We start from the raw sequence: 21,738 nt of genomic DNA on the forward strand, positions 1-21,738 counted from the left end.
AATAAATTCCAAAATCATCACACACATCCAAACTCTAATGGGGTTTTCTAAAGTTAAACTAATCAGATGTAAATTCATTTTTAAAATTAATCCTTTTAGATTATCGATCCAAGGGGGATTAACCTCCCCTTGGATTTTAACTTCCAAATGACCCTTATTTCTCCCCAGTGATATAGAGGGACGATGCCACAAATGTTGTTATTGCATCTTTATTAGGCATTAACTACAGTAGTTCAACACAACGACATTACCTAGAGGCACCATAGATATCGAACGTTGCTAATTTTTTAGTTTCAACTTCACTTGTTTAGTTATCTAACTAGGAATTAACCATAAGTTCATGAAAGCTTGAATAAACATTACACTTAACAATTACGAAACTATTACATGAAAAAATAAAATTATTGCTTGAAATTGAAACTAAGATATAATTAAAAGGAACATTTGACAAGAATGAAAAATAAACAAATCAACTACTTTGGAGTAACATTCTCGTGAAAGAAACTATGATAAAAATAAGATTCTAATCTTGAACTAAATACACAAAAGTTCCAATTTCTTGAAAGCTAGGATTCTCGTAGGAAGTAACTTACAAAATGATTTGAATTACTAACTATTACAGTTTAAATAAGAACTTAATACATTAAAGCTACTAAATTGCTTGCAAGAAGGCTAACAACCAATTTAATGCTTACTTGCTTGAAGGGGGAATGATCTTGATAACCACATTACTCATGGTTGAAAAAAAAGGTTAGGAGAGAGACAGATTTCAAGCTATTTAACCAATATGAATATGAATCTCAAATAATCCCAATCAATCCACTTTTAATTAACCAATATGAATATGGTTCCTAAATAATTCTAATTAACCAATATACAAGAAGTTCCTAAATAATTCCAATTAACCAATATACCAAAAGTTCCTCAATAATTCCAATTAATCAATATACAAAAAAGTTCCTAAATAATTCCAATCAACCAATATTCCAAAAGTTTCCAAATAATTCCAATTAATCAATACACAAAAAGTTCCTAAATAATTCCAATTAACCAATACAAGAAAAGTTCCTAAGTAATTCCAATTAACCATTATACAAAAAGTTCCTAAATAATTCCAATTAACCAATATACAAAAAGCTCCTAAATAATTCCAATTAACCAATATACAAAAAGTTCCTAAATAATTCCAATTAACCAATATACAAAAAGTTCCTAAATAATTGTAATCCTTTTTTTCTAGTTGTTCTTAAACCAATGCCAAATCTTTCACAGATTATAAGGAGATAACTAACTAACCCTTCAACTTGAAGTAATTTAACCCTTGGATATTTTCTACAAATAATAACTTTATCAGTCTCAAATTATTAGATGGGAGCTGAGGTTTGCTCCTAGATATTCCTCAATTAAAATTGTTGTTTAATCTATTATTGTGAGGATCCGATTATTACTAAGAGGGGGGGTGAATCAGTGATAGCAATAAACTACAATCTTTCACCAATCTAAAAATACTTGTCAAAAACAGTTCATAACCAGTACCGGTAGCTGATCAAACAGTCTTCAAAATAGATTTACCAAAACATTACCGGTAGCTACTTAAGTGTTCATAATTAAGAAAATATAGTAAAGACATCAAATTAATAACTCAACAATCCATTCACAACATGAACATAGATATTTTTCACGTAGAAACCCAAATGGGAAAAACTGCAGTGGGAATTGGTACCCACAAAATTTGCACTCTTTCGGAATGCGCCCTGTTAAAGGCCTAGCTTGGTTAGGAGATTTACAATAATGCCCAGTTAAGAGAAGACCCTATTAGGAGTCACCCGATGAAGGGATTTTAACCTCAGCTCTGTTAGGAGCTCTACCCTATTAGGAGTAACCTTGCTAAATAATTTAAACCTAAATTAATGAGCCACCCGGTGAACAGATTTACAAGATCAAGCATGTTAGGACCTACCCGTTAAGGGATTTTAATACCATTGCAACTATTAGGAAACAACAGGTAAGTTATCTGATCAATTCACTCTCTTCTTGCTAGTACATATCCATTTCAGCTCCAATCTATTTTACACATGCAGACATCTCAATCTGGTTCGGCACACTCTCCTTCTCTAATCACTAAACCTTCTCAAACTCAACCTAAATATACTTTTCAAATAGGTCGGTTACAAAACCCTACCAACATTAAAAATAAATTCAATTTACATCATAGATCATATCTAGTCATTACAAATCATTACAGAATATCATATAGATCATTACAACAAATTTCAAGACAATTACAGTCATTGAATGATCATAAAACATCACCGCACATCGATCTGATAAACTGTCAAACCCTTAACACATTCTGCTAATCACTTCATTTTTTTCCCAAGAAATCTAATCCTTGTATACGCTTAAATACAATTTTATCATCACACACAGTTTCTGACATGTCATCACTAAAGAATAACATGATAAGATTCACCACCAAACCATAAAACATCATTGGTTAAAGATCTTGTTATGGGTTCTTAAACCCTGCACTTAATATACAACAGTCAATAACAAACATGAATTCTATTTCTCCAAACATGATTCGATTCAAGTCATCGACTCATTACAATTTCATAGGCATACATTGCAAACCGCAACATTCAACTCAATACGGATCTCTACCACAACCATCTCCTTCACTGTTCATGCTTACCAATTCACTGTCAACTTAGCTAACATTCCATTATTGGTTATGCTTAGATAGCTTAGACGATATGCCAAACATAAACAAACATGGTTGCCATCAATGACAACACAAATAAGTGATCATAAAGCATCATATCATAGTTATATAATCACCAACAGTCCTTTACCGATACATCATCATCTTCATCAGTTATGTCAATATGCCAACATTCTCCCCCTTTGGCATTGATGGCAACACTAAAAGAATGCAACACCAAAAAAATCAACTGATGAAAAATACCAAGAACTCATGATGCCATGATGTACTAATTTGTGCTTCATTTGATCTTCTCCTCCTTTGCATTAATTCTCCTTGTCATTATTCTTCTCCCCCTTTGACACCAATGGCAAAGGTGCAAAGGCATATTTTGTCTTCATTTTTGTTGCTTCATCTCTATTGCTCCCCCTTAGGAGTAGCCCTCTTCTCATCAATCCACTGTGAAAGATATTCAATGAGTCCACTGGATTGATGCATCACTAGCATCCTAGTTGATCTTAGGTAGGGGTATAACCCCTAACTTACCTATGAGATATTTAAAGGTAGCCTTAGGTAATGGCTTAGTGAATATATCAGCCAACTGCTCCTTACTAGACACATGCTCTAATCTCACTTTCTTTTCATGTACCCTTTCTCTCCGAAAGTGATACTTTAATTCAATATGTTTAGTCCTAGCATGTAGTATCAGGTTCTTTGAAATGTTTATAGCACTAGTGTTATCACAATGTATGATCACCGGTTCTGTCATATCCTGCATGAATCCTTCCAAGACATGTCTCATCCATATAGCTTGTTTACAATTCATGGATGCACCTACATACTCTGCTTCTATTGTAGACTTAGAAATACAAGTTTGTTTCTTACTGGTCCAAGATACCAGTCTTCCTTATAGATAGAATGCACCACCGGTTGTGCTCTTCCGGTCATCTACATTTCCTGCCCAATCAACATCACTAAATACCTGCAAAGAAAAATTTCTTTTGTATGGATACCATAATCCATAGTCAAATTTCCCTCTAAGATATTTGAATATTCTCTTCACTGTTGTCATATGTGTCTCATTAGGGCTCTTCTGAAATCTTTCTACTAAACCAATTGCATGGGCAGTATCCAATCTACTATGAACAACATAATGAAGTTTCCCAATCATATATCTTTATTCCTTTTCATCCACTAAGGGTGAATCGCCTTCTTTAGACAATCTGCAGCATGTAACCATAGGTGTTCCAACCGGTTTATAGTCTTCCATTCCAAAAGGCATTAACACTTCCTTCACATACTTAGATTGACTGATAAAAATACCACCTTTCATCTATTGTACCTGCAAACCAATGAAAAATTTAATCTCACCTACCAGAGACATTTCAAACTCTTCCTTCATCTCATCTGCAAAAGTCATACTCATATCATCATTTCCTCCAAATATGATATCATCAACAAATACTTCTGCAATCAACATCTTGTCTCCTTCAGTCTTCAAATAAATATTGTTGTCCGCACTGATTCTCTGAAATCCTATCTTTATCAGATGTGCATGAAGTCTTTCAAACCATGCCCTTGGTTCTTTCTTTAATCCATATAAATATTTGTGCAGTTTGCATACCATATCCTTGTCTTCTGACAAAGCAAACCCATCTGGCTGTTCAATATACACCTCTTCTTCAAAAATACCATTTAGAAATGTTGACTTTACATCCATTTGGTAACTTTAAAACCTTTAAAGGCTACAAATGCAGGTAGTATTCTAAATCCTTCAAGCCTAGCAATCGGTGCAAAGGTCTCTCCATAATATTCACCTTCTTCTTGTGCATACCCTTCACAAACTCGTCTTACCTTGTTTAGAACAACTTCACCATCTTCATTTAGCTTGTTTCTAAATACCCACTTTGTACCAATCACATTTTTATCCTCAGGTCTAGGAACAAGTGACCAAGTTTTTTTTTTCTCAATCTAATCAAGCTCTTCATTCATTTCCTTTATCCAATCATCATCCTTAAGAGCTTCTCTCACTATCTTTGGTTCAACTATAGAAATCAGACATGCACTTTCTCTGATTTTTCTTCTAGTTTACACTTCAGCATTCTTGTCTCCAATTATCTAGTCTTCAGAATGATTTAACCTTACATACCTAGGAATTACCTATTCTGGTGCAATAACTTCTTGTTCTTTATATTCTTCATCTTCTACCGATTGAACATCTTCATCTGCACTGTTCTTCTCAATATCTTTTTGTGCTTTCGGTTCAATAATCACAAGTTTTTGTTCATCATCTGTTGGATCAAATTTGTTAGTATCATCAGATTCATCAGAGTATTCATCATCTTTTACATTGATTCTTTCCACAATCTTCTTTTTTCTTTTATTAAAACACTTTAAATCTTTGCTCTTAGTAGAGTAGCCAAGGAATGTTCCTTCATCACTTTTAGGGTTAAATTTACTAGTATAATCATCTCTTTTTATAAAACACCTGCTGCCAAAAACTTTGAAGTAACTAACATTAGGAGTTCTACCATACCATAACTCATAGGGTGTCTTGTCATTACATATCTTCACCAGTACCCAGTTCAATGTGCATATTGTAGTGTTGACTGCTTCTCTCCAAAACATCTTAGGTACATCTCCCTGTATCAGTATAGTCCTTGTTGCTTCAACAATGGTTATGTTTCTCCTTTCTGCAATTCCATTCTATTGTTGTGTCCTTGGAGCAGATAACTACCTCTTTATTCCATTTTCATCACAATATCTCACAAACTCATCTGATGTAAACTCTCCACCCCAGTTAGCTCTCAGGCACATAAGATTTCTTACCTATTTCCTTTTCTACTAAGGCCTTGAATGCCTTGAACTTGATGAAAGCTTCTGAATTTTCCTTCAGAAAAGTAACCCACATAATTCTAGAAAAATCATCAGTAAATAACATGAAATACTTGTCACCATAAAAACTTCTAGTCCTCATAGGACCACATAAGTCAGTGTGTACCAAATCTAGAATATTCTCAGAAAAAAAATATTTACTCTTAAAAGAAGATGTAGTCATCTTACCCAACTGACATTCTTTACACATCACATTGTTTGGTTTAACAAGTTGTGGCATACCTCTCACCATACTTGACTTGCTGACCTTAACCACATTATCAAAGTTCACATGACAAAACCTTCTATGCCATAACCAACTATCTTCAACCTTAGAAACCAAACAATTATTTACACTCGCATTTAGATGGAATAAGTTACCATTAGTTTGTTTACTAGTAGCAATCAGTTCTCCTCTGCATCCTAAGATCTTGCACACTTCATTCTTTAACTCAAGATAAAAACCTTTATCATTCAACTGACCAACACTCAACAAGTTATGTTTCAAACCTTCAACCCAATATACATCATCAGCATTACTTTTACCATTCAAAGAGATAGAACCTTTACCTTTTACCATACAAGGTGAATTGTTCCCAAATCTTACTACGCCGCAATAAAATTATTGAAGAGAAATAAACTTTCTCTTATCACCGGTCATGTGGTGTGAGCAACCACTGCCAATAATCCATTCATCATTGTTCTCAATGTGAGATACTAAAGCCTTCTTATCAAACAGATCTTCCTTAACAACAATAAAAACAATCTCCTCATTGTCTTCATCCTCAGATTCCTCATCAATAGCACCTTCATCAACTACAACATAACATTGTTTCTTTCCTTTTCCCTTATATTTTCTTTCCTTTTCCCTTATATTTTCTAAACTTTTCCTTTTGATCACTATTAGGACAATTTGCAGCTATATGTCCTATCTTGTTACAAGAGAAACACTTAAGAGGAAGCTTGCCTTTATACTTATCAATGCCTCTAGGAAGTCTTCTTGCTAATACATCTTCAAATTCAATCAGATTATCTTCATCATTCACATCAGCTTTACTACCGCCATGATGACTTGACTTGTATTCATGACTATGGCAAACATATTTCCCTTTTCTCACTGGTACACTAGATACAGATGCTTTGAAAGTAGATTTTGTTTTAGGTACAATGTTATCAAAACTATTCAACTCAAAAGCAATGATCTTACCGATCAAAGAATCAACAGTTTCCTTATCATTGCTGACTGACCTCAACTCTTGAATAGAAAACACTCTAATGGCATAGGCAGGCAATAGGGTTCTAAGCATTTTATTCATGATAGTGTCTTCTTCTATAGTACCACCAGCACTTTTGATTCCACTGACAACTTCTTTTATCCTTTGTCCATACTGAGTGATATTTACTCCTTCCATCATTCCCATATCATAAAACTTTCCTCTAAGGCTTTCTTCTTTAGCCTTTTGAACATGCTTATCACCACCATAGATTAATTCTAACTTCTCCCAAACTTCAAAAGCAGTTTCTAAACCATGGACATCAATATATTTGGTATCAAAAAGTGTATTTACAATGGATTCCAATGCTTGAATGCTTTCATGTTTCTCCTTAAGCTGATCTGCTGCTAGAGGACCTATAGGAGGTACATATTTATGTTGGTAGTGGGCCAGTGTCCCTCGTGGGATTCATGAAATGGTTTAACAACCTCCTATGGATTCTATAAGTCTAGTGGTTGTATTGGGCATTGACAGGTTGATCTTTTGGTGCAATGGCAACCACACTTGTAACAAGTGGTATCAGAGCTTGGTCACAGGCTCGAATAACGCAGGTCACGGTGAGTGACGCTCGGAGGGCGATTATTGGCAATGGGCCAGCGTCCCTCGCAGGGACTCGTGAAATAGTTTAACAACCTCCTATGGATTCTATAAGTCTAGTGGTTGTATTGGGCATTGACAAGTCGATCTTTTAGTGCAACGACAACCACACTTGTAACAATTTATTAGTAACATGCTACCAAAACTTAACACCCATACCTCTGATGTAAATATTTATTCTATCACTCCATATTTTGTAGTTTTCCTTAGTGAATTTGGGACCCTCCTTCTTTATCACCTTCAGATATTTACCTTAAGTGGTTAAGCTTCTGCATAAAGAAGACCTAAGGCTCTGATACCAATTGTTATTGTGAGGATCCAGTTATTACTGAGAGGGGGGTGAATCAGTGATAATAATAAACTACAATCTTTCACCAATCTGAAAACACTTCTCAAAAATAGTTCATAACCAGTACCGGTAGTTGATCAAACAGTCTTTAAATCAGATTTACCAAAACATTACCGGTAGCTATTTAAGTGTTCATCATTAAGAAAATAGAGTAGAGACATCAAATGAATAACTCAACAACCCATTCATAACATGAACATAGAGATTTTTCAAGTGGAAACCCAAATGGGAAAAACTACGATGGGAATTGGTACCCACAAAATTTGCACTCTTTTGGAATATGCCATGTTAAAGGCCTAGCCCTATTAGGAGCTTTACAATAATGCCCGGTTAAGAGTAGACCCTGTTAGGAGTCATCCTATGAAGGGATTTTAACCTCGGGTCTGTTAGGATATCTACTCTATTAGGATTAACCTTTCTAAAGGATTTAAACCCAAATTAATGAGCCACTCGGTGAAGGGATTTATAAGCTCAAGCATTTTAAGACCTACTCGATTAAGGGATTTTAATACTGCTACAACTGTTAGGAAACAACAAGTCAATGATCTGATCAATGCACTCTCTGCTTTCTAGTACAGATTCATTTCAGCTCCAGTCTGCTTCACACATACAGACATCTCAATATGGTTCATCATACTCTCCTTCTCTAATCACTGACACACTAAACCTTCTCAAACTTGACCTAAATACACTTTTCAACTAGGTCGGTTAGAAAACCCTAGCAACATTAAAAATACATTTAATGTGTTGGCATATGATGAACCGACATGTTGATATGATGATAATGTATGTTGTCATTGATGTCAATAAGTGCAAGTGAACCAGTATGTAGATTGGAAGAAGTTGGTGAACCGGTATGAAGAGATGTAGTGAACCAGTGTCAGGGTTTCACTGAGTGTGACTACCAGTTTGTAGTCTCAGCTCTAGGGTTTCTGGTTTGGAAATCTAGCTTGTGTGATGCAACCGATGACATTTTGTGATGAGTTAGCTAAGAGATGAAGATAATATCATGATGCCACATCAGCTTTGTGCACATGAAGGATTTCCTTAAGGATCTTGCATGTGAAGATTGACTGCATTAAATATCTACCTTGAGAATAAACATTCTTCTTAGCGGTATGAGAAGAAAGCGTGATGAGTTATTGATTTCTATGTGCGGTGAAGAGTGGACGATGCAATTTTCTTGTGATCTGTTTGAAATTATATTGCTCTATGAAAAGTGTTTGGACGATCAAGATTGGACCGCTTGGATTGCAAACCTAAAAAGCTTAGGGTTTAGGGTTTATGCTACCAACCTAATTGTTGTCTATAAGGTCGATGATGTCTGTTATTGTGAGTTGTTGGCAAATGTTGTGTGTGTATCTGAGTGATGAGATACTTGCCAGACCAGTAAGAGAAAACTGCAGAGTGTGATTGCAGTGTCGAGGAACTGAAAAGGATCTGCCTTAGCATATAGTGTTGTTATCAGATCAAAGCTTTACCTGTTGTCTTCTAACCATTTTAACAGAAGGAAAATCCCTTTGTCGGGTAGCTTTAATAGGCTTACTATAAATCCTCTTACTAGGTGATTCAAGTTCATTGAATTCTTTAAATCCTCTAGCAAGGTAACCTTTAACAGGGTTTCAACCTTTAAGAGGGTATATATCCATCCCTTAACTGGGTGATCTTTAACAGGATCGGTTCCTAGCAGAACCTTATTGTAAATTCTTTAACCAGACTAGGCTCCTAAAAAAGAGAGCTTCAAAAGAGTTCAAAAACAAGCTTGTGGGTATTCATCCCCACCATGGTTTTTCCCATTTGGGTTTCCACGTGAAAAATTTGTGTGTCATGAGTTGTGCATTTTTCATGTGATGATTAAGTATTATTTGTTTAAGTGATTATGCATGCAGAGCTAATGGTTATGGTATTGTTGACACATCATATGCATATATTTATGGGTGAAGTAGATATCAAGTATTAAATGTATTTGAAGTGTTCAAACTTACCGGTCTATGTTGTCTGAAGTCTTATTGTGTTTAACCAGTATTGCCATGGTTAAGATTCAGTAATGAAGACAACCAGTTAGTGGTATTTTAGCTTGATAAGTTGTTGGAAAGTTTTTGTCTGTACTGATTCACCCCCCCCTCTCAATATTAGTTAGGGTATCTGTTGTTCATCATTATTCATCATAATGTACATCATAGATCATATCTAATCATTATAAATCATTATAGATTATCATACAGATCATTACAACAAATTACAAGATAATTACAGTCGTTGAATGATCATAACACATCACCGCACATCGATCTGATAAGTTGTCAAACCCTTAACACATTTTGCTAATCATTTCATTGTTTCCCAAGAAATTTAATCCTTGTACGTTCTTAAATGCAATCTTATCATCACACATGGTTTCTGACACGTCATCACTAAAGAATGAACATGATAAGATTCACCACCAAATCATAAAACATCATCATTTAAAGATCTTGTTACCAGTTCTCAAACCCTGCACTTAATATACAATAGTCAATAACAAACATGACTTTAGGTTCTCCAAACATGATGTGGTTCAAGTCATAGACTCATTACAATGTCATAAGCATACATTGCAAACTGCAACACACAACTCAATATGGATCTCTACCACAACCATATCCTTAATTGTTCCTGCTTACCAGTTCACTGTCAACTTAGCTAACATTTTGTTACTGGTTATGCTTAGATAACTTAGATAACTTAGATGATATACCAAACATAAACAAACATGGTTGTCATCAATGACAACACAAATAACTAACCATAAAGCGTCATATCACAATTATATCATCACCAACTGTCCTTTACCGATACATCATCATCTTCATCGATTATGCCAATATTCCAACATAATCTTCTAAGTGATCATGGAATAGGCTTCTCAAAACCCACATTAAGGAAAGAATCCAACAATAAATTTTTTTAACTCATTCCATCTTCGAAGCTAAGTTTCATTAGACATTTACAACAAAAGACAAATACTTGATTTGAGGTTCACAAGCTAAGTCAAGTCTCATGGTAAAATGATTTCAGATTTGATAACTCTCTTTGGTTTCAGATTAAGTTTCTCCACTTCCCAATTAATATCAATGTTCTAGATTATACCATGTAGATTATATGAATCTTTACTACGAGATTCACCCCTACACTTAAATGTAACTTCTCCCTTTTACTATTCCTATGTTTCCTTAAAGTTAGAAGATAAATATGACTATTATTAGGTTTGACTATATTAAATGCCTTGTTTTATTCTTCATCTTGGAATCCAATAAAGATCAATCCGATATCCAACCTACTACTACTACTAAGAGATTTATATTCAAAATGAGAATGACTATTATTTCTAGCTTCTTGCAATTTGCATGATAACATCAATTGTGTAACATGCATGATAATAATAAATGTGTATCTAGTATGATGACAATAATATATAACTTGAATAGAAACAATAATTAAGTAACTTACATGATAGAGGTAAATATGTAACTTGCATGATAACAATAATAATGTAACTCATATGAAGATTAAAAATGCTCATTTTCTTAAATGAGGATTAGTTAAATTAAATTTGAATCATTTGCTTGAAATAAACAATTAAGGTGGTTATGATTTCTTAGAGAGAAGGTCCCTTTAGACATTCTTAATCAATATAATTTAATAATTTAAAAAATGCAAACCAAATAACCCAATTAAATCTAAAACTACTTAGATGAGTCTAAACTATACATATAGTTACAAGTCCATCTATGAATTTAATTCCCTTGATTTAGCAACATTGAAGAGCCCCAATCATTCGACAAAAATAACTCTCCAAATTTATTCTCTTTAATGGTTAAAAAAAATTACAAATTTTATATTAATAAAATTTTATTCATGAACTAGCTAGCTCAATTTGCAATTAGATTTTATTTATAAATCACCCCATACAAATCAAATTTTTGTATTATAAAATTTAAATTAATACAAAACAAAATTTTATATTAATAAATCTTATTTTCACTAATAAATACGGAGTAGGATTAATGCATTTTTATTTTTTAAAACAATAATAAATAAATAAATAAAATTGAATTTATATATATAATGCAGTCTTTAATTATTTTGTTTGAATAAGGAAAAGTGGGGGAGTGGGGGCTCGTGGGCCCTGCCACCTCTACAGACCTGCAGGAGCAAGGAAGTGGGGGTACGACTCCCCACTACCCACCTCAAAGCATTAAAAACATCGACATAATTAAAACACCCGAACATAATAAAAATGCTCGAACAACATTGATTCCAATTTTGATTTAAAACAAGGATTGAAAATATGTTTATAAATTTTTTATTATTATATATTTTCTAGTATATATTCTTATATATATATAGAGAGAGAGAGAGAGAGAGAGTTGGGGATGACATATATTTAAAAAACTTGAAAATGCCAGCTACTCAAGAAAAAATATTTGGGTATATTGTGATGGGAGTTCGTTCTCCTAATCATATGCAATTGGTACTTTATAAGATGCAAATTTTAGCACGTGTCCATCGCAAGGTAAGGCACTTTTTCATTGTGCCTAAGGTATTATTGTAAATGCATTTGGTGGTCGCTTACTCTGTAGTGATGGCAATTCACTCACTTCTGACTAGATTTAGGACGAAATTAGTTTCATGTTTGAGTGAATGGTACGTCCGCATGTGTCAAACATCACATGGTATACATGTTTGGCTTTTCAAGATGACTCAGATTTTCAGGGGTATTCGTATCATGATGGTTATTATTTTTCTTAGTCATATTGATATTACACTCTCCTTGCAACTACAGAATCTCCCTTCCAATTGTCGGTTGGGAAAGACCCTTCAAAGATCACATCTCTGAAGAGAAATTGGGGATGGCATTTAAGGTTGGTTGTCGTCACTATAAAAGAAGCATTGAGCAGACTATAGGTGAGGAGACTTTATTTCCTCAAGAAAAAAGGTTGATCTTTCCATCTCAATTGGTGTCTATATTTTTGTCAAATGTTTTTGATGTTCTTCAATCTTGGAGGAGGTTGGAAAATGTGGCAAGTAAGACAATTAAGCCTAAATTCCTTGTTGAAGATACTTTGCTTGATATTTTCCATAAATATGATTTGTGGAATGGGCATCTGCTAGTGGGTGGGAATTTTGCAAGGGATGTTTTGCAGAGAAAGCAAGAATTTGTGGTAATATTTGATAGTATCAAACACTTTCTAGAAATGCAAAATGTTAGGCCCTTCTAGCAAGTTTCTAGACATATGGGTAGGGTTGTTCTAAGCACAGAGTTAAAGAGTAGAATTTTCTCCAAGCTTCATGCTATTTTAGCCATTTTGGGTCATGACCATGCTTCGTCTTCTCCATCACCTAATAATGTTCTACACAGAGTGAATGCATTATCTTCTTCTCTAACTGATAATCAAAGTCCACTGAATAATGGGCGCCATGGTGCAATAAGGTTTGCACACGGTGGGTTTCATTTTGTTGCCTCTAATTTAGCAGATAGAGGGGAAGATGCTCATTCTGGTGTGGGTGTGTCAATGGAAGAATAGGTTTTATTGAATGTTGAGTTAAAATTGTGGATACCTGCTTTGGGTTCGATATGTGATTCAAGATGCAAAAATTAAAATATATCTTTATTTTGGATGGAAAAGATATGTTGCGCATGGCAGGATACAGGAAGATTTTGGGATTTAGATATCCTTTCCTTGCTTGATGGTTTATAATGGACAGTGTTCGTTTACTTGGGTAAGAGAAAGGATTATTATAATTGAGCAAGGATATAGGGTTTTCTTTCTGGTTCTTTCCCTATTGAGCTCTTGAACTAGTTATTATATAATATATATATTAGTGGCTTGTCACTTTGCTTGTGTGCGCACACACACACACACACACACACACACACACACACACACACACACACACACACACATATATATATATATATATATATGTGTGTGTGTGTGTGTATATGTATGTATATATATATATACATATGTATATACATATATATGTATATGTGTGTGTGTGTGTGTATGTCTATATGTATAGATATATATATGTGTGTGTATGTATATGTATGTATATATATATATGTATATACATATATACATACATATATACATGTATATGCATGTATATATGTACATACATATATATACATACACATACATATACATATATACATATACATATATATATATATACATAGATATACATACATACACACACACATATATATATATGTATATATATATGTATATGTATATGTATGTATATGTATATGTATGTATATATATGTATGTACATATATGCATGCATATACATGTATATATGTATGTATATGTATGTATATATACATGTATACATACTGTATATGGTGAAAATGGATAACAACAATAACAATATTGAAAGGCTAAATGAATTCAACCACCAAACCCTAGCCTAACAATCAACAAAGATCCACCATAACATATGAAGATTACCTAAGACAATGCAAATCAAATGAAATCACAAAGATTATACCATCACATGTCCAATAGGGTTTTGATCTCCATTCTTCCTATCTCCATTGATCTTGCTTGATATATTTGCTCTCAGATTTTTATATGCACAAGAGCTCAACAAAGAACGGAATGTGGTTGCAAGTAGGATCGTAGTGTAGCCAAGTACTCCAAAAGCAGTCATTAGTCATTAGTCATTAGGGTTTGATAATGAAGAAAGCATCTTCTTAAATAGAAGACACAATAAGAAATGGAGGGTTAAGATTGAGAGGTGTAAAAAGAGAGGTCGGCTAGGATTAGAGGGTAGGTAGAAGAAATAGTAAAATAATGAAAGGGGTAGGTAGTGTATGAGTTAAGAGATGAATGACATGTGTCATGTGTAGAAAAAGATAATGAATTAATTAAATAAATAAAGATTTATTTAATTAATAGAAGAATAAGACAATTAAATAAATAAAATATTTATTTAATTTAGGAAAGGGGTAATTTAAATAAATAAATGTATTTATTTAAATAAGAAATAAGGCTAGAAGAGGATAAATGAATTAATTAAATAAATAAAGATTTATTTAATTAATAGAAGAATTAGGCTTAGATAATTAAATAACTAAAATATTTATTTAATTAGACATGACAATTTTGGGTGTCTACACATACATATACATACATATATATATATACATATATACATATATACATACATATATATATACATATATACATACATATATATACACATGTATGTATATATATGTATATATACATATACATACATATATACATACATATACATATACATGCATATATATACATATATATGCATATATATACATATGTATGTATATATATATACATATATATATACATACATATATACATACATATACATACATATACATATATATAAATATATACATATGTATGTATATATATACATGCATACATACATACATACATACATACATACATACATACATATATATGTGTGTGTGTGTGTGTGTGTGTGTGTGTGCATGATGGTTTTCTTTTTTTTTTTCCCATAGGGAATAAATTTACAATACATTTGAGGTAGATATGAATTTGTAGCAGTTTTTCTCAGAGATTATTAAAATTTCTCAATGCATTCTTGGATTAAGTTTCCAAAATAAATTGGTCCACAGAGAAGAATTCCAGAGAAAATAGCCTCAAAGAAAATCAACCACAGAGAAAAGAAAGGTTTCAGAGAGTGGTAATTTGGAATAAATAAATATTTTGCGGTAGTGTTTTGAATTAAATAGGAAAAATACAAAAACAATTTCCTAGAGGTAGATTTCAAGAGAGATGAAATTGAACATTCACATATTTCACAGAGAGATGAACTTGAATTTCCACAGATTTCACAGAGAGACGAATGGTTCTACATCATATTGAAAATAATAACAACCAGGTTTGAATTAACACAAAGAATGGATTTCTCCACAACACATAAAAAAAAGTTGTTCAATATATTTTTTTTTGTTCTATGCACATTTTGAGGAAAAGGAGAAGAAAACTACTCATAGAGAAAACCAAATATAGAGATCTCTCACAGATCTTTTTCCTACATTTTTTTTTTTTTTTGAGAAAAGAAAAAAGTAAAAAGAAATCTAATTTTCTTTCTTTTCTCTAAAATAGATTAAATAAATAAAAAGTAATTTGCATATGCATATTTGGAAGGAACTTTTATCAATGCAAAAATAGATTTTTCTTTTTTATTAATCTTTCTAAATAATTAAGAGATGATTTCTTGAAGCAAAATTTCATAAAATAAATTAAAATTAAAAAAATATATATATCTAAGAGAGATAAAATATAGTTCCATTTGAAAATACAAATTTCACACATGCAAATAAGCAAAGCAAAGAGGGGAACTTGGATTGACGAAGCTTTTGATGTCAAATCCTCACTAGCCTTCTTAGGTCCTTCCTTGTAGCTTGGTGAGAATTCTTCAAGAGCAAACTTAACAATTCTACAATGAAATGTGACTACAAACAAAATCCTACTACTATTAACAAGAACTTGAGAAATTATTTCACACCAAAAACCATGAACTCCCCTATCAAAAGTTTGGCAGACAATATATAGAAAGAGTGCACCATATTCCACTTTCAAAAGAATTAATTGAAATGGAGATTCTTTTCTAAAATTGTATTTCATGCAACATTGATTGTTGACATAGTGGGAGTTACATGCAAGAATGGGAATTTGAAAAGACTCTTCTAGAAACTTACCTTTTTCTCCTACGACATGTGCTAAATTAAAATGTTGAGAGAATAAATAATTTATAAATAAATCTTATGACCTCATATGTGTCTTCCCTTATTAATTCTTTCTATTTAAAATTCCAATCATATTCAATTTATCTTATCTATCTAACATTACTCATAGAATCAATAGAATTAAAAATAATAGTAGTACTAATAGTAATAATAATAATAATAAGCAAGTCTTAACAAATTTGGAAAAGAGGGTTACAACAGAGCAAGATTGTCATCACATGTTATCCTAACAATAGAAGGGGCCAAGCCTCACCCTGATAGACATGTGGAACTATCTTAACCTTGGATTCATTCAAGGGAGATTGGTTTACCACTCCAACGGTCTTCCCAAGCTCATTCCGAGTATCCCTCAAGGGAAATGAGGTGGGGCCAAATCAATTATTATCTTCTTTAGTGAATTTCATAAATACCCAAACCCACTAATAAATTATTAAGGTTATCACTTGCAATTACAAGAAAACTCTTCATGTGGTTCCATCAAGTCTAGACCCCCTCCTAGAGGCCTAATGTTCAAGACCCTAGTCCACACATGCAAGAGTCCACTCTCCCTACCATGGACCAAAACCATAGGGTAGAAGTACATATCCATAAAACATCATCGTGAAGGCTCAAAATTCATATAAGAACAGTCACAACAAACTAAGCACAAACTAAGCAAAGAGGACTCTTAAGCCATACTAAAAGAAAGAAGCCTTCACCAAATCATCATAAAGGAAAAGCCAATCATGGATGCAATCCTTGGAAGAGATAAAAAAATCACATCAAATCCTCAAGAGTGAGGCATAACACATCCCACTAGAGCCATAAAACCAATCCCTCAACAGTGATGCATTCTCCCTCTCATTGGAGCAACATATTGCATATCAAACACCTAAATGGTAAGGAATGAACCCTCTTACCGGAGCACAAGAAACAACATGAAGGATAAAAACACATCAAATGCAACTCTGAAAATGTCAACATAGTCTACAAAATTCTCTAGAGAAAACACAAACCCAATAAGACATTAATTCAAGCTCAAAACCGACTTTTTAGGACCCCCTGAGCAGTCTAGCTCTCTTGGAATGCAAAGCAACACTCTCGGATTGCAATGTAGCACTCCTCGTAGAGGAAACTATTGGAAATTGACACTCATTTGGTAGTCACCTTCCGAGGAAAATTGTATTTTGGGTTGTCATTGATGGCAACTCATCTTTAGGTGTTGATATTTCTAATCCGAAATCATTGTCTTATCTTTTTGTCTTCATTTTGCCAACTGGTATACACATTGTTAGGATAACCGGTGGACAAATGAGAGGGGGGTGAATCAGTTGTCAATAGATTATACAACTTTAAGAACACAAAACATTTTACTGGAAAACATAAACCAAATATCAGAATAGCAGATATAACAATTAAGAACAAACATAAATCATAGAACAATTACCAACCATTCATAACACATAACACCATGATTTGTACATGCGAAGCCTACCCATAGTCAAATAATACTTCTATAGTAAGTATGTGATTACAATAAGAGGGGCCTGCACATGTAGGAAGGCCAACAACCTAGAGTGTACTTCTCATCACAAAAGGACCCTCATTGACTAAAAAATAAATCTAGACTACAATCTCGAAAGATGAATGAACTTTAAGAATAGCATATCCTATGTCTGAGTATTGTCCTAGTTAAGCTCAATACTAGAGGTCTTAAACCTCTTTTACAAACCCAATTCAATCACCTATGATCGACCAAAACCTCTGCATATGATTACAACTTTATTCACACGCAAATAATCCCATAACCTTTTCCTACCACATATATAATCTACAAAGAGATCTTACATTATATTTATATCAACTCGAGACCTAAACAATTAAGTCAAACACCTAAAAGATAATACAATAAATAAGTTACATAATCCCGCAAACCAATTATAAACCAAGTCGGCCTAAGACCGAAATAACATAAAGCAAACAATAAATCCAATCGGTGATGCATCGGGAGCATCAACCAACACCTTACATAAATTGGTCCATAACCTAACAGAATAACCACCGGACCCAAAATAGGTCACCATAAGCCAAATGAAATAGCACAAACAACTAGAACATAAACATGATAACCATCAACATCCTGATAACCTTCTAGAAGCCGCACCAACACCACTTGTTGGATCCATCAAAAGACCTTTATTAAGGCATTGTTGGTAAAACCCTTACCGGTAACCAAAAGGATTACTAGAACATATGATAGCATCCATATCATCAAATCTTGAACCAACTGAGTGTGATACACATCAAAAGCACATGAATAACCAATCAAAACCAATTCCAACAACTAGATCAAAACCGAAGATAAATCTTTTGATCAACATGAAAGACCGGCCACTCTACCAGAAGTCGGTAGACAACAAAACAGATAGTGTTGATATCAATGACAAACATCAATTCAACACATAATCAATTCCTCCAAATTCCCAACAATCTCCCCCTTTTGCATTGATGGCAACACTAGATGTGAAAAACATCCAAGTGTCGAGAAGTGCCAAACAAGTCACCCCCAAAGGAAGACATCCAACAATCTCCACAAAATGATATGACAATGAAGTTCTGAACCAACAGACCAAACTCCCCCTATGAATGATATCCATGTTAAGCTATGTTTTTCACATAAATATCTCTCCCCCTTTGACATCAATGTCATAAATCTGACATAAACATCAAAGAAAAGTCATAAAATGTCTGAACCACATAGCTGACTACTCCACCTGAGTAGTAGCACCACCACATCAATCTAGAAATGAATGATAGTTCTGATAATCCATGTCGGACGGATGCCAGTAAACATCACTCAAGTCTCTACTGAAGGGGAAAAAACTCTCAAACTATCTCTGATGTACTCAAATGATTCCTTAGGCAAAGGTTTAGTGAAGATATTTGCAATTTGTTCTTTAGTGTTCACATAAAACAGTCTGACTTCATTTCCTTCCACCTTCTCTTTCAAAAAATTATACTTGATAGAAATGTTCTTAGTTTTAGAATGAAATACTGAATTATTTGATATGTCAATAGCAGTAGAGCTATCACAGTGAATAACTATCAGTTCATTACAATCCACTCTTATACCCTTCAAAAATTTCTTCATCCATAGAACTTGTGTACAGTTAGTAGCAACAACAATATACTCAGCTTCAGCAGTAGATAAACAAGTACATGACTATTTCTTGTCAATCCACGAAACAAGTTTCTTTCCAAGAAATAAAGCTCCACCAGATGTGCTCTTCTAGTCATCAACATCTCCAGCCCAGTCAGTATCTCTATATGCACATAGTGTAAAGTCATCATTTTTAGGATACCACAAACCATACTCAGTTGTTTCTTGCAAATACCTGAAAAATCCTTTTCACCGCACTCTCATGATTCTCTCTAGGATCACTCTGATATCTTGATATAATACAAACTGCATTCATTATATCTGATCTAGTTTGAGTCAGATATAACAAACCTCCAATCATAGATTTATACCTTGTAGGATTTATCAGAGTTGATGCATCATTCTTTGTCAATTTCTCACTTGTAACCATAGGAGTACCAACTGGTTTGGAATTTTCCATATTAAATTTCTTTAACAACTCTCTAGCATACTTAGTTTGACAGATGAAAATATCATTATCATTCTGTGTAATCTCCAAACCTATGAAAAATTTCATCTCCCCAATCATAGACATCTCAAATTCATTCTTCATATATTCAAAGAATTCCATACATAACTTATCCTCACCTCCAAATATGATATCATTAACAAAGACTTCAACAATCAATATGGCATCATCAGTAATCTTATAATATAAGTTACTAACAGCATTACCTTTAGTGAAACCAAGCTTCAAAATATATTTGTCCAGTCTATGATACCAAGCTCTAAGGGTTTGTTTCAAACGATATAAAGCTTTCCTTAACCTGCAAACCATGTTTTTGTCATCTGAAAAAGAAAATCCATCAAGTTTCTCAATGCAAACTTCCTCTTCAAGATCATCATTCAAAAATGCACACTTAACATCCATCTGATAAACCTTGTACTTCTTATGGGTAGCATAAGAAAGAAATAATCTCACAACTTCAATCCTAGCTACCAGAGAAAAAGTCTCATCATAATCAATTCCTTCCTTCTAAGAATATCATTTACATACCAATCTAGCCTTATTCCTCACAACTTGTCCATCCTCATTCAATTTATTCCTAAAAACCCACTTAGTTCCAATAACACTCTTATTTTTAGGCTGGGGAACTAAAGTCCATGTGTTGTCTTCTCAAAATAATCTAATTCCTCTTCCATAGCTTTCATCCAACATTCATCTTTACAAGCTTCAATAACTGATGTTGGTTCAACTTGATAAATTAAACATACCTCATCAGTTTCCAACCTTATTCTTGTCATTACTCCTTTGTTCTTGTCTCCAATGATCTAATCTTCTGAATGATTTAACCTTAAGCACCTAGGAGTCTTCTAACTTTTTGTTTCTCTGCTCTGATCTTCAAATACTGTTGAATTTTCTGATCATTTCATCCACCTTGTCATTAGTACTTTCTACAATTCTCTACAATCTTTTTTTATAACATCTATATGCTTTGATTTCATTATAATAACCAAGAAATATCCCTTCATCACATCTAGGATCAAACTTTCCAATGGAATCATCTCTTTTGATATAGCATTTACTACCAAAGATTCTAAAATACTTAACTGTAGGTGTATGACCAAACCATAACTCATATGGTGACTTACCAGTGTCTTCTTTGATATGAACTCTATTAAATGTGTATATCCTCATGCTCATAGCTTCTCTCCAATAGATATGAGGCAAATTATCTTCCATCATCATAGTTTTGGCCGCATCCAAGATAGTTATGTTCTTTCTTTCCACAGCACCATTCTGCTGAGGTGTCTGAGGAGTAGACAACTGTCTCCATATCCCATGCTTCTCACAATAACTGTTAAATTCACTGGATGTGAATTCACCACCCTGATCTGACCTTAAGCATTTAATCTTCAACCTTATCTTTGTATCAACATTAGCTTTAAAGATCTTAAACTTTTAAAAATCTTCAGATTTCTCCCTTAGAAAAGTAACCCACATCA

Source organism: Cryptomeria japonica, chromosome 6, assembly GCF_030272615.1.
Source record: "Cryptomeria japonica chromosome 6, Sugi_1.0, whole genome shotgun sequence".
Taxonomy (NCBI): Eukaryota; Viridiplantae; Streptophyta; class Pinopsida; order Cupressales; family Cupressaceae; genus Cryptomeria; species Cryptomeria japonica.